This window comes from Ranitomeya variabilis, chromosome 1 (assembly GCF_051348905.1).
Source record: "Ranitomeya variabilis isolate aRanVar5 chromosome 1, aRanVar5.hap1, whole genome shotgun sequence".
Taxonomy (NCBI): Eukaryota; Metazoa; Chordata; class Amphibia; order Anura; family Dendrobatidae; genus Ranitomeya; species Ranitomeya variabilis.
The window spans coordinates 598,237,359-598,249,659 of NC_135232.1; positions in this window are offsets into that span (position 1 = coordinate 598,237,359).

The following is a 12,301-nucleotide window of genomic DNA, read 5'->3' on the forward strand; positions in this document are numbered from 1 at the left end:
AGTATAAACAGGCTCTGTGACTTTAAGAGTCCCTCCTTCATAAATGAAACAAGATGGGTCTGCTTATGTGTCACACACCACATGGCCAGCTACACCGTGTTCCAAATTATTATGCAAATTGGATTTAAGTGTCATAATGATTTAATTGTTTTGCTTTTCAAATAAAATCATGGATGGAGATGTGTCTCTGGGCTGAATGTATCAATGAAATCAATCTTAAACACATGTGATTATTAGTTTTCCAGGTGATTCTAATTAAAGGAAAACTACTTAAAAATGATGTTCCACATTCTTAAGCAGGCCACAGTTTTTAAGTAACATGGGAAAGAGAAAGGATCTCTCTGCTGCCGCAAAGCATCAAATAGTGCTATGCCTTGGTCAAGGGATGAAAACATCAGCTATTTCCCAAAAACTTAAGCGTGATCATCGCACTGTTAAGAGATTTGTGGCTGATTCTGAGCACAGACGTGTTTGTGCTGATAAAGGCAGAATGAGGAAGGTTTCTGCCAGGCAAGTACATCTGATTAAGAGAGCAGCAGCTAAAAAGCCATTGCAAACCAGCAAACAGATCATTTAAGCTGCTTGTGCCTCTGGAGTCCCTCGAACCTCAATGTGTAGGATCCTTCAGAGGCTTGCTGTGGTGCATAAACTTACTATTCGGTCACCCCTAAACAGTGTTCACAAGCAGAAACGTTTGCAGTGGGCCCAGACATACATGAAGACTAATTATCAAACAGTCTTGTTTACTGATGAGTGTCGAGCAACCCTGGATGGTCCAGATGGATGAGGAAGTGGATGTTTGGTGGATGGCCACTACGTCCCAATAAGGCTGTGGCATCAGCAAGGGAGTGGAGGGGTCATGTTTTGGGCCAGAATCATGGGTAAACAGCTGGTAGGGCCCTTTAAGATTCCTGAAGGTGTGAAAATGACCTCTACAAAGTATACAGAATTTCTGACTGACAATTTTCTTCCATGGTATAAAAAACAGAAACGTGCCTTCAGGAGCAAAATCATTTTCATGCATGACAATGCACCATCTCATGCTGCAAAGAATACTTCTGAGTCATTGGCTGCTATGGGCATAAAAGGAGATAAACTCATGGGGTGGCCACCATCTTCCCCTGACCTCAACCCTATAGAGAACCTTTGGAGTATCATCAAGCAAAAGATCTATGAGGGTGGGAGGCAGTTCACATCAAAACAGCAGCTCTGGGAGGCTATTCTGACTTCATGCAAAGAAATACAAGCAGAAACTCTCCAAAAACTCACAAGTTCAATGGATGCAAGAATTGTGAAGGTGATATCAAAGCAGAGTTGCTATTGTAACATGTAACTTGGGCTGCTAGGTTGTTTTGGAGTTAAATAGCTTTTTTGTTCAGTGAATGTGACCTCCTAATGCTGTAAAGTCCACAAATGAGCATTTTCAGTTCTTTAAAACATATCAAATGTTTAGAAATTCTACTGTGCCAAATAATTTGGAACACTGCATTTTGAGTTTTTATTCATTTTGGAGATTATCAGGGGTGGATTAAGGGTAGCCAGGGCCCCGGGCTGTTCAGACACTGTGGGCCCCCCCGGTCATGTGACAGGGGGGTCATGTGACGGGGGGGGGTCATGTGACGGGGGCGGGGGTCATGTGACGGGGGGTCATGTGACGGGGGGGTCATGTGACGGGGGGGTCATGTGACGGGGGGGGGTCATGTGACGGGGGGGGTCATATTACACCCGAACCAGATTATTCCAGAAAAATGGCTGGGCCCTACTCTACTGTAACCTATTAAATATTTGTTAAAATCTGCAATATAATTTAGGTATATTTTGACCAATAATATCACATACAAGGAACAAATACCACCGCGCCATGACCAGACCACAAATTACAAACACAGTGATCGAATAATATCACATACAAGGAACAAATACCACCGCACCATGTCAAGACCACATATTACCACCACTTGGTGACCAAATAGCACATTCAAGGGACAAATACCACAACACCATTTCCAGACCACATATTACCACCACATAGTGACTGAATACTACAATACTGATCAGTAATAATAATAAAAAAAACACAATACTATCACCATAAGTGCCAGTATTCACAGGAGATCTATACTTAGTATGCAGTGTCTGTGTAGAGGTAATACAGAGATCACTGGTGACATTATACACAGGAGCTCTGTATATAGTGTATAGGTAATACAGTGATCACTGGTGACATTGTACACAGGACCTCTGTATATAGTATAGTGTATAGTGTCAATGTATAGGTAACACTGACTCACCAATGACGTCTCTAGGTGAAGTCCTTCATCTTTCATCCAGCACAGACCGCCATCATTTCTTCCAGCCAGGACTCGTTTCTGCAGGAAATAACACAGTTATCTCGAGCTCTGCTTGCAGAACACATTACTTAATTTTTCACAACTTCTACATTACACATGGAGAAAAAAAGGCGATATAGAGTCACTCTGCACAGTAACAGGACCGCCCCCCCCATTTAAAACAGTATACTCAAAAAATAAAATAAATACATCACTGCAGTAATAATATCCCTTAATTAGCCCCTATGGTAATAATATTCCCCACCCTGGCCCCGTGTGTCTCATTCCTGGCTCCTGCCATATGTTCTCCCATCCTGCACTCATGAGTATCCATTCTACCCCATGTGATCTCCCCATCCTGCCCCATCTGTCTCCATCGTATTCTCCTGCCCCATGATCCAATCCTGCCCCATGTCTTTCATTCTGCCCCGTGTCTACATTCTGCCCATGCCTCCAGTCCTGCCCCCAGTGTGTCCAGCAATCTGCCCCAGTGTGTCCAGCATATTACCCCCAGTGTGTCCAGCAATCTGCCCCAGTATGTCCAGCATATTACCCCAGTAACCAGCAATCTGCCCCAGTGTGTCCAGCATTGCCCCCAGACAGTGTCTCCAGCAATCTGCCCCAGTGTCTGACTCCAGCATATTGCCCCCAGACAGTGTGTTCAACAATCTGCCCCAGTATGTCCAGCATATTGCCCCAGTGTGTCCAGCATATTACCACCAGTGTGTCCTGCAATCTGCCCCAGTATGTCCAATTGTCCAGCATTGCCCCCAGTGTGTCCAGAAATCTGCCCCAGTATGTCCAGCAATCTGCCCCAGTGTCTCTAGCATTGCCCCAGTGTCTCCAGCAATCTGCCCCAGTGTGTCCTCCAGCATTGCCCCAGTGTCTCCAGCAATCTGCCCCAGTGTGTCCTCCAGCGTTGCCCCAGTGTGTCCAGCAATCTGCCCCAGTGTGTCCTCGAGCATTGCCCCAGTGTGTCCAGCAATCTGCCCCAGTGTCTCCAGCATTGCCCCAGTGTCTCCAGCATTGCCCCAGTGTCTCCAGCAATCTGCCCCAGTGTCTCCAGCATTGCCCCAGCGTCTCCAGCAATCTGCCCCAGTGTCTCCAGCAATCTGCCCCAGTGTCTCCAGCAATCTGCCCCAGTGTGTCCAGCAATCTGCCCCAGTGTCTCCAGCATTGCCCCAGTGTCTACAGCATTGCCCCAGTGTCTACAGCAATCTGCCCCAGTGTCTCCAGCATTGCCCCAGTGTCTCCAGCATTGCCCCAGTGTCTCCAGCAATCTGCCCCAGTGTCTCCAGCAATCTGCCCCAGTGTCTCCAGCAATCTGCCCCAGTGTCTCCAGCATTGCCCCAGTGTCTCCAGCATTGCCCCAGTGTCTCCAGCATTGCCCCAGTGTCTCCAGCAATCTGCCCCAGTGTCTCCAGCAATCTGCCCCAGTGTCTCCAGCAATCTGTCCCAGTGTTTCCAGCATTGCCCCCAGTGTGTCCAGCAATCTGCCCCAGTGTCTCCAGCATTGCTCCAGTGTCTCCAGCAATCTGCCCCAGTGTCTCCAGCATTGCCCTAGTGTCTCCAGCAATCTGCCCCAATGTGTCCAGCAATCTGCCCCAGTTTGTCCAGCAATCTGCCCCAGTGTCTACAGCATTGCCCCCAATGTGTCCACAGTACACCGTTAGCTTATAAAAAAAAACCGAAAAAAAAAACAAAAAACAAGTCTCCTCACCTTACCAGCGCTCCACACGGCGAGCTCCCTCCAGCAGCGCACACTCGCCGGCGACTGACAATGACGTCAGACGCCGGCGACGTGTGAGCTGCGGCCGACTTCAGCTGCCAGCCTCCAATTGGCTGGCTGGCGGCTGTTGTTAACTATTGAGGTGCGGGCGCGCGCACGCACGTCAATGGGAAAGCGCCGCAGCGCCGGAAGGGGCCCGGTTAGCAGATGAGAAGAGGCCCGATGCGGACCCCCTCTCTCTGCCCACCGGGTCCGGGGGGGCGGGGCACATAAATGCCGGCGGGCCGGGCATTCAGTCACACTCCGGCGGATTATCAGAGGGTCAATCTGCGGTGGCCCAGGGCCCCCCCAAGCCACTGGGCCCTGGGCTACCGCCCATATTGACCCTCTGATAATCCGCCCCTGGAGATTATACTGTTATCATTGGGAGGTTTCTTCAATAAAATTTGATGTATTCTCTAACGGGTGATGACTTTTATTAGACTGACTGTCATTTGCACCAACCATTTAGGAATATCCTAGAAAAATATAATTTGCATAATCATTTGGAACATGGGGTAGAGTACTCACTAATTCTGTATAACACCATCCTTAGTTACATAGTTTCCTCTTGTATTATGTATAACATCGTCCTTTATTACATACCATCCTTTCTAATTATATATATGGTGCCGTCCCTTATTATATACTGTAGCTTCCATTGCTGTTATGTACAGTGCTGTCTCTTACATAGTGTATTCTTGTTAATTTTGTTATTCACAGTGCCCTCTTTTATTACATAGTCCCAGGGCCAGCGTCAGCACCCGGCGCAACCGGGCAAGTGCCGGGGCCCTGAGTAGGCAGGGGGACCCCCCGCCAGCTCCGGGCGCACTTGCGATACTTACCTCTCCTGGTTCCAGCGCTGCAGCGTCTTCCATCCTCTGACTGTGACATTTAGGTCAGAGTGCGCAATGACGTCACCAGTGCGTGCCCTCTGCCTGAGCAGTCGCAGCACAGAGCAGGAAGACGCCGACAGTGAGGAGTCCAGAGCAGCGTCAAGCAATGAGAGGTGAGTATTTCATTTGTTTTTTTTTTATATTTGGAGCAATATATGGGGACCATCAGAAGGGGCCCATATATGGAGCACTATATGGGGCTAATTCTATATGGAGTATCTTATGGGGCCAATAATATAGGGAGAATCTTATGAAGCCAATTCTATAGGGAGCATTATATGGGGACATTTTATTATGGAGCATCTTATGGGGCCAATTCAATATGGAGCAGTATATGGGGACAATTACATATGGAGCAGTATATGGGGCCAATAATACATGAAGCATCTTATGGGACTAATTATATATGGAGCATTTTACATGGCCAATTACATATGGAGCATTATATGGGGCCCATTCTGTAAGGAATATTATATGGGGCCCATTCTGTATGGAGCAATATATGGGACTCAGTATACTGTGTGGGGCCAATCATATACTGTATGGAGCATTATATGAGGCCCATTATATATGGAGAAATAGATGGGGCCCATCATATACTGTATGGAGAATTATATGTGGCTCACTATACTGTATGGAGCATTATTATGGGGTCAATTCCGTATGGAGCAATATATGCAGCTCATTCTGTATGGAGCATTCTGTGGTGCCCATTATACTGTATGGAGCATTATATGAGGCTCATTATTCTGTATGGAGCATAATATTGGGCTCATTATTCTGTTTGGAGCAATATATAGGGCTCATTATTCTGTATAGAGGACTATGTAGTGCCAATTATACTGTATGGAGCACTATATGTGGCCACTATACTGTATGGGGCAATATATGGGGCTCATTATTTTGTTTGGAGCAATATATGGGGCTCATTATTCTGTATAGAGGACTTTACTGTCCGGTTTCTGAGCTAATGTAGAATGTACAATAGATATCACTCATGTAATGTAAGAAGTAAGTGAAATCTTTGGCATTGTACTATACCTATATTTCTCTGCCGTATCGGTGCATTTTGAATTGTGGTATGTGTTAAAGGGGCCCACCGGGACTCTTTCACCCAGGGCCCATGAAAACCTGGAGCCGGCCCTGCATAGTCCCCTCTCTTTTTAGATATAAAATGATTGCTGATGGAGGAGCTGGTGACCAGACAGCCAGTCCATCAGCTCCTCCATTAGAAAAGAAGGTTTCCCATGCTGCATCAGCAGTCATTGCATTATAAAGCTAACAAGATACAACGGTATGTAATAAAACAGGGTTCTATGATCCAATATGTAAGGGATGGTGCTGTACATAACAAGAGAGGGTACTGTATAACAAGGGATGACAATATACATAAAAAAGGAGATTATGTAATACTAGACTGTGGCCCGATTCTAAAGCATCGGGTATTCTAGAATATGCATGTATGTGATTCGCGGCAGACTGTGCCCGTCGCTGATTGGTCGAGGCAACCTTTATGACATCATCGTCGCCATGGCAACCATTATGACATCTACGTCGATACTATGCCCCTCGCTGATTGGTCGAGGCCTGGCGGCCTCGACCAATCAGAGACGTGGGATTTCCATTATGACATCATCGTCGCCATGCTGTGCCCGTCTCTGATTGGTCGAGGCCCGGATGTGGGATGTGGGATTTCCAGGACAGACAGACAGACAGACAGACAGACAGACAGACAGACAGACAGACAGACAGACGGAAAAACCCTTAGACAATTATATATATAGATGTATGTGTGTAGCTAAATATACACATATATATATATATATATATATATATATATATATATATATATATATATATATATATATATATAGCTTTGTTGCCATAAAAGGAGAGGGGCCCAGACACAGTTCTTGCCCAAGGGTCCCAAGCTGTTAGTGTCCGCCCCTGCCCCGGGATCAATTGTACTCACATCTTGCAGAAGAGGGTACAATTGAGGCTCTGACTTCTGGGTTAGAGTGACGCGAACAGCATGATGAGATCATGTGATCATGCTGCTGACGTCACTCACTCACACTGCAAATGCGAACACTGGTGGTAAGTGCTCCAGTGGAGCTGAAGACACCAAAGATTAAGTGCACGGGGGGACAATTTGAGTGGGAATGGGGGGATTTATTATGTGTGGGGAGAATTTGAGTAGGGATAGGGGGATTTATTATGTGTGGGGAGAATTTGAGTGGGGATGGGGGGATTTATTATGTGTGGGGAGAATTTGAGTGGGGATGGGGGGATTTATTATGTGTGGGGAGAATTGGAGTGGGGATGAGGGGATTTATTGTGTGTCAGGAGAATTTGAGTGGGGATGGGGGATTTATTATGTATGGGGAGAATTTGAGAGGGGATAGGGAGATTTATTATGTGTGGGGAGAATTTGAGTGGGGATAGGGGGATTTATTATGTGTGGGGAGAATTTGAGTGGGGATGGGGGGATATATTGTGTGTGGAGAGAATTGGAGTGGGAAATGGGGATTTATTGTGTGTGGAGAAAATTGGAGTCAGGATGGGGGGATTTATTGTGTGTGGGGAGAATTTGAGTGGGGGTGGGGGATTTATTGTGTGTGGGGAGAATTGGAGTGGGGATGGGGGTGGTTAATGCGTGGGGTGAGATTTGGAGTGGGCATGGGGCATTTAATGTGTGTGGGGAGATTTGGAGTGGAGATGGCGTTATTTATTGTTTGTGGGGAGATTTGTAGTGAATATGGGGGGATTTAATGTGTGGGGGGGAGATTTGAGGACACGAAATGAAGAGCAAAGGGGGAGATGGGGGCATATATGAGGAAAAAGTACAGGGGAATGGGGGGCATGTATTAGGAAACAGTAAGGGGAATGGGGGCATGTATGAAGAAAGTATGGGGGAATGGGGGCATGTACGAGGAAACAGTATGGGGAATGGGTGCAGACAGTATGGGGAGCGAATGGGGGAATGTATGCAGACACAGTATGAGTAGCGATGTGAAAAATGTATGTGGACAGAGTACGGGGAGTGAGGGTGACGGGTTGTGTTCAGACGCAGTATGGGAAGTCAGGTGAGCAGGCAATATAGAAAGTGAGGGGATAAATATATAAGGAGACAGTATGGTGAACTGGGGGGATGTGAGAGGAGGCAGTATGAGGAGGGAGGAGAATAGTGTAAGGAGACAGTATTGGGGGAGAAAAGTGAGTGGGCATAGAAGCGAAATGTAGTAGTGGGATCGTAGCATGGGGGGACAGTGTAAGCGCACAGCCAGGAGGGGACAGTATACCAAGGATGGGGAGTGTGATAAGAGAGTACGGGGGGCACAGTATGAGAGAACATTATGAAGAAGGGGCTGGTATGGAAAGGAGAGGTCAGTGTAAAGAGCATGTACCATAAGAGGGACAATGTGGGGGTCATATTTTGTGCAGACAATATAGTGAGCGGCAATTTTTTATTCAGGACTCAGGAGCATTAAAATGACACTTCTCTCTTTAAGGGCATCATATGGAGATTTTCTGCAAAAGAGCTGAGAAGATGGAAGTCTGCAGAGACGAGCTGTGAATGAGAAAGCTCATCATGGGGTCTGGACAAGATGAGGAAAAGAAGGAGACGACTCCAGAGACGACAACATCTTTAAGGTACCTGGATGTAAATGCTATTTGTGATGCTAACTAGTGATGAGCGAGTACTAAAATGCTCAGGTGCTCGTTGCTCGGGTCAAGCAAATTGGAATACTCGGGTACTCGACCCGAGCAACGAGCCCAATGTAAGCCTATGGGAAACCCGAGTATTTTTACCGCGATCCCCCCCCAGGGTCCTTTTAAGGTCTAAAAACATCTGAAAATGATGGAAACACTGCTCAAATGACACAGTAAAATCATGGGGATCGCCCCTTGAAGAATTTCTGACTCCAAGGTCACAGCTGTAAGCAAAGTCAGAATTTCACGCCATTTTTACAGGTGCACCAGAAAACATACAAAAACGAAACCAAAATGGATTTTGCTGTGAAATATGTTAAGGTACATCCTTTCCTGGGTAAATGACTTGTATATAAGCAAAATAATTAACCCCAGACCAAAATGTTCCTCCACCACTTGGGCTATGTTTACACGCAGCGGTTTTGATTCGTTTTTCAACTTTTACATTGCTTTCAACAAATACAAATGGATTTACTGGAAAATGGCATTGTAACATTTAACAACCTTAGCTGGCCATTTGCTGTGTGACACATAAGGAGACACATCTTGTTTTATTAATGAAAAAAGGGACTCTGTCTTAAAGTCTCAAAGCCTATTTTTAGAGGGTCATCAGGCGACATTAATATTCTTAAAGGGCCATTATTAAACAGTGGGTCTCCTATGCTGTTATTGCCTATGAAGTGAGTGGCTTGGCTGCCAACAATTACAACGCACACCAATACCCCTTTCACGAGTTGTACAGGAGGGCTTCCTGAAAAAATGTTGCATTGAATGGAAGACCTGTCCTGCTATCAAGTTATATGCACCCCAATAAGCCTTTGAACCCAGATACTGGATGGCCACAGGAAAACCCACTTCACATTCTTCAGTCGGTCCTGCCATACTGTTTTCTTATGTATTACCTGCAAGGACTGCCCTGCTATCATGTCAAATGCACCTCAATAAGCCTTTGAGCCCAGGTACTGGATGGCCATAGGAAAACCCACTTCATATTCTTCAACTGGTCCTGCCATACTGTTTCCTTATGCATTGAATGCAAGGGCCGCCTTGACCCAAATTTGCACGCACCCCAACCCTGTCCCATTACAAAGGAGCAGGTCTCCTAGACTCTTAATGCCCATGCACTAAGTGTATGGGCTGACAAACATTTCCCCATGGGGGGTAAATTTAAAAAAAATATTTAATGGGAATCACAGACACCCTTGCCAAAAAACTGAATGGCTGTAGCAGCACAGAACACGTTCACCATGGTGTTCTAGTGGCGGAGAATGATGATATGGGGAGGAAGGCATTATTAAAAACTAGGTCCAATGTTAAGGAGCATGTCTCCTATACTCTGCAAAAACTCTTACTGTTTTACTCATTCATTCTCGTCTGGACTATTGTAACTCTCTCCTAAATGGCCTCCCTCTTACCAAACTCTCTTTCCCTCCAATCTGTCCTGAATGCTGCTGCCAGGATTATATTCCTCACCAACCGTTACACCGATGCCTCTACCCTGTGCCAGTCATTACACCCATGGCTACCCATCCACTCCAGAATCCAGTACAAAACTATTACCTTCATTCACAAAGCGCTCCATGGCTCAGCACCACCCTACATCTCCTCCCTGGTCTCAGCCTACCACCCTACCCATACTCTCTGTTCTGCTAATGACCTGAGGTTAGCATCCTCAATAATCAGAACCTTCCACTCCCATCTCCAATTCTTTGGAAGGCACTACCCAGGTTAATACGATTAATCCCCAATCCCCACAGTTTTAAGCATGCCCTAAAAACGCACTTGTTCAGACTGGCCTACCGCCTCAAAGCATTAATCTAATTATCCCTGTGTGGCCCATTCACATAAGTTAAACCAAAATCAGGCTCCTCACATCATGTTCTCATACAATTTATGCAGTTAATAACCCTCTGTATCTGTACTGCTACATACTTAGGCTGTTAACTGGTTCATGCAGCTTTACATGAACACTCGATCCATACACTATGGCTGGTCCGAACAACGAAAGCAATTGTTACCATCCACCTCTCGTGTTTCCTCTTTTTCCTCATAGTTTGTAAGCTTGCGAGCAGGGCCCTCATTCCTCCTGGTATCTGTTTTGAACTGTGATTTCTGTTATGCTGTAATGTCTATTGTCTGTACAAATCCCCTCTATAATTTGTAACGTGCTGCGGAATATGTTGGCGCTATATAAATAAAATTATTATTATTATTACTTGTAATGCCCATACAGTAAGTGTGCAGCGCCCCAGAGTCCTGGTTGCAGTACTGACGCTCCGCCGCTAAGGGGAGTGATGGTACGTCTGATGGCACTTAAGGAGTTCACCTGACCAGGTATCACAGTCACACTTTACACTTCACATTCTGGCCACCAGGGGGAGCAAAGGGTTCTATGTATTAGGCCACTCCTCACAATCTGGTAAAACTGGGGGCTGGATAGGAAGTTAGTGAGAAGCTGACTGGGTTGGAACCAGGCAACATCCTGTGGCAGAGGGTGTTGCGGGGGAGAATTCAGGGGGGTCTCTGTCAGGGGTGGGATCCTGACAGTGGCATAGCGAACAGAACAGAACGTTACGGAGCCGCGCCTGCACTCGAATGTGGTGGCATCCTAAGAAAGGAAAAGAACCGAGGTTTACTGTGGAGAAGTTAGAAACGAGATCGCAGCAAAAAGGAGATAAAGCCAGTAGGAGTCGTGCCGTAAGATCGAGGCAACAGCCTACTGAGGCGCGTAGCCAGTGGCCGGAACGCCGAGGAAGTATTAGGCTCCAAGCAATACTTCAAACAGTGGCAGGACAGTTAATTTTAGGTTGGCTGTCTCACCTAAATCACCTAAGTAGACATAGGGGGCAATTGTGGGAGAGGGGCGACGCTAGGGTCCCGGAAGAACTCCAGGCCTACCCGTCATACGGGTGCGTCCTATCCATATCATCTGAGGGACGGAGAAGAACATCAGAATAGATACGAGTTGTGAGAGAAGAACATCAGAAACAGACACAACAGTTGTGAGGACTATCCCGTGGTGCTCAGCAGGGAGGTACTACAACACACAGGCGCTAGAAGGTAGGCACTGATTTCCACCTGCTAAGGGAACTCTGGATGTGCCTTCGGACCGGCCGGTCTCAGCCAGCCCTGTTAGCAGTACTCTGGATTGAGGATCCTGAAGCCTTCAGTAAAGAGGTAAAGAGACTGCAACCCTGTGTCCTCGTTATTCACCGCGACCTGCACCACGCACCATCATCACCACTTTCATTGGACGCCCCTTAGCAGGGTCACGGACCGGGTCTAGCCACCGTGACGACCCCAGAACTGAGACCGAGAGGCCCGGTACCGAGTACCCCGCGTCCCTGCGTCTGGGGGCACTCCAACTTGGCGTCACGAACAGGATCTACTTAAGCCTGAAGAATCAGGTCATGTGTGCCTTGGAACTGTGTCTGAATTGTGCTTGAACTGTGACTTATTGCAAAGATTGTGCATTGCCACTTCCCGCCAAAACCGCCGCCATTACAGCGCTAAGAGGAGCGCAGGAGAAGAAGAAGGGAGTGGAAGTGGGCATAGACAAGCTGAAGAGCGCGAAAGACAATGGCCGCCCAGTC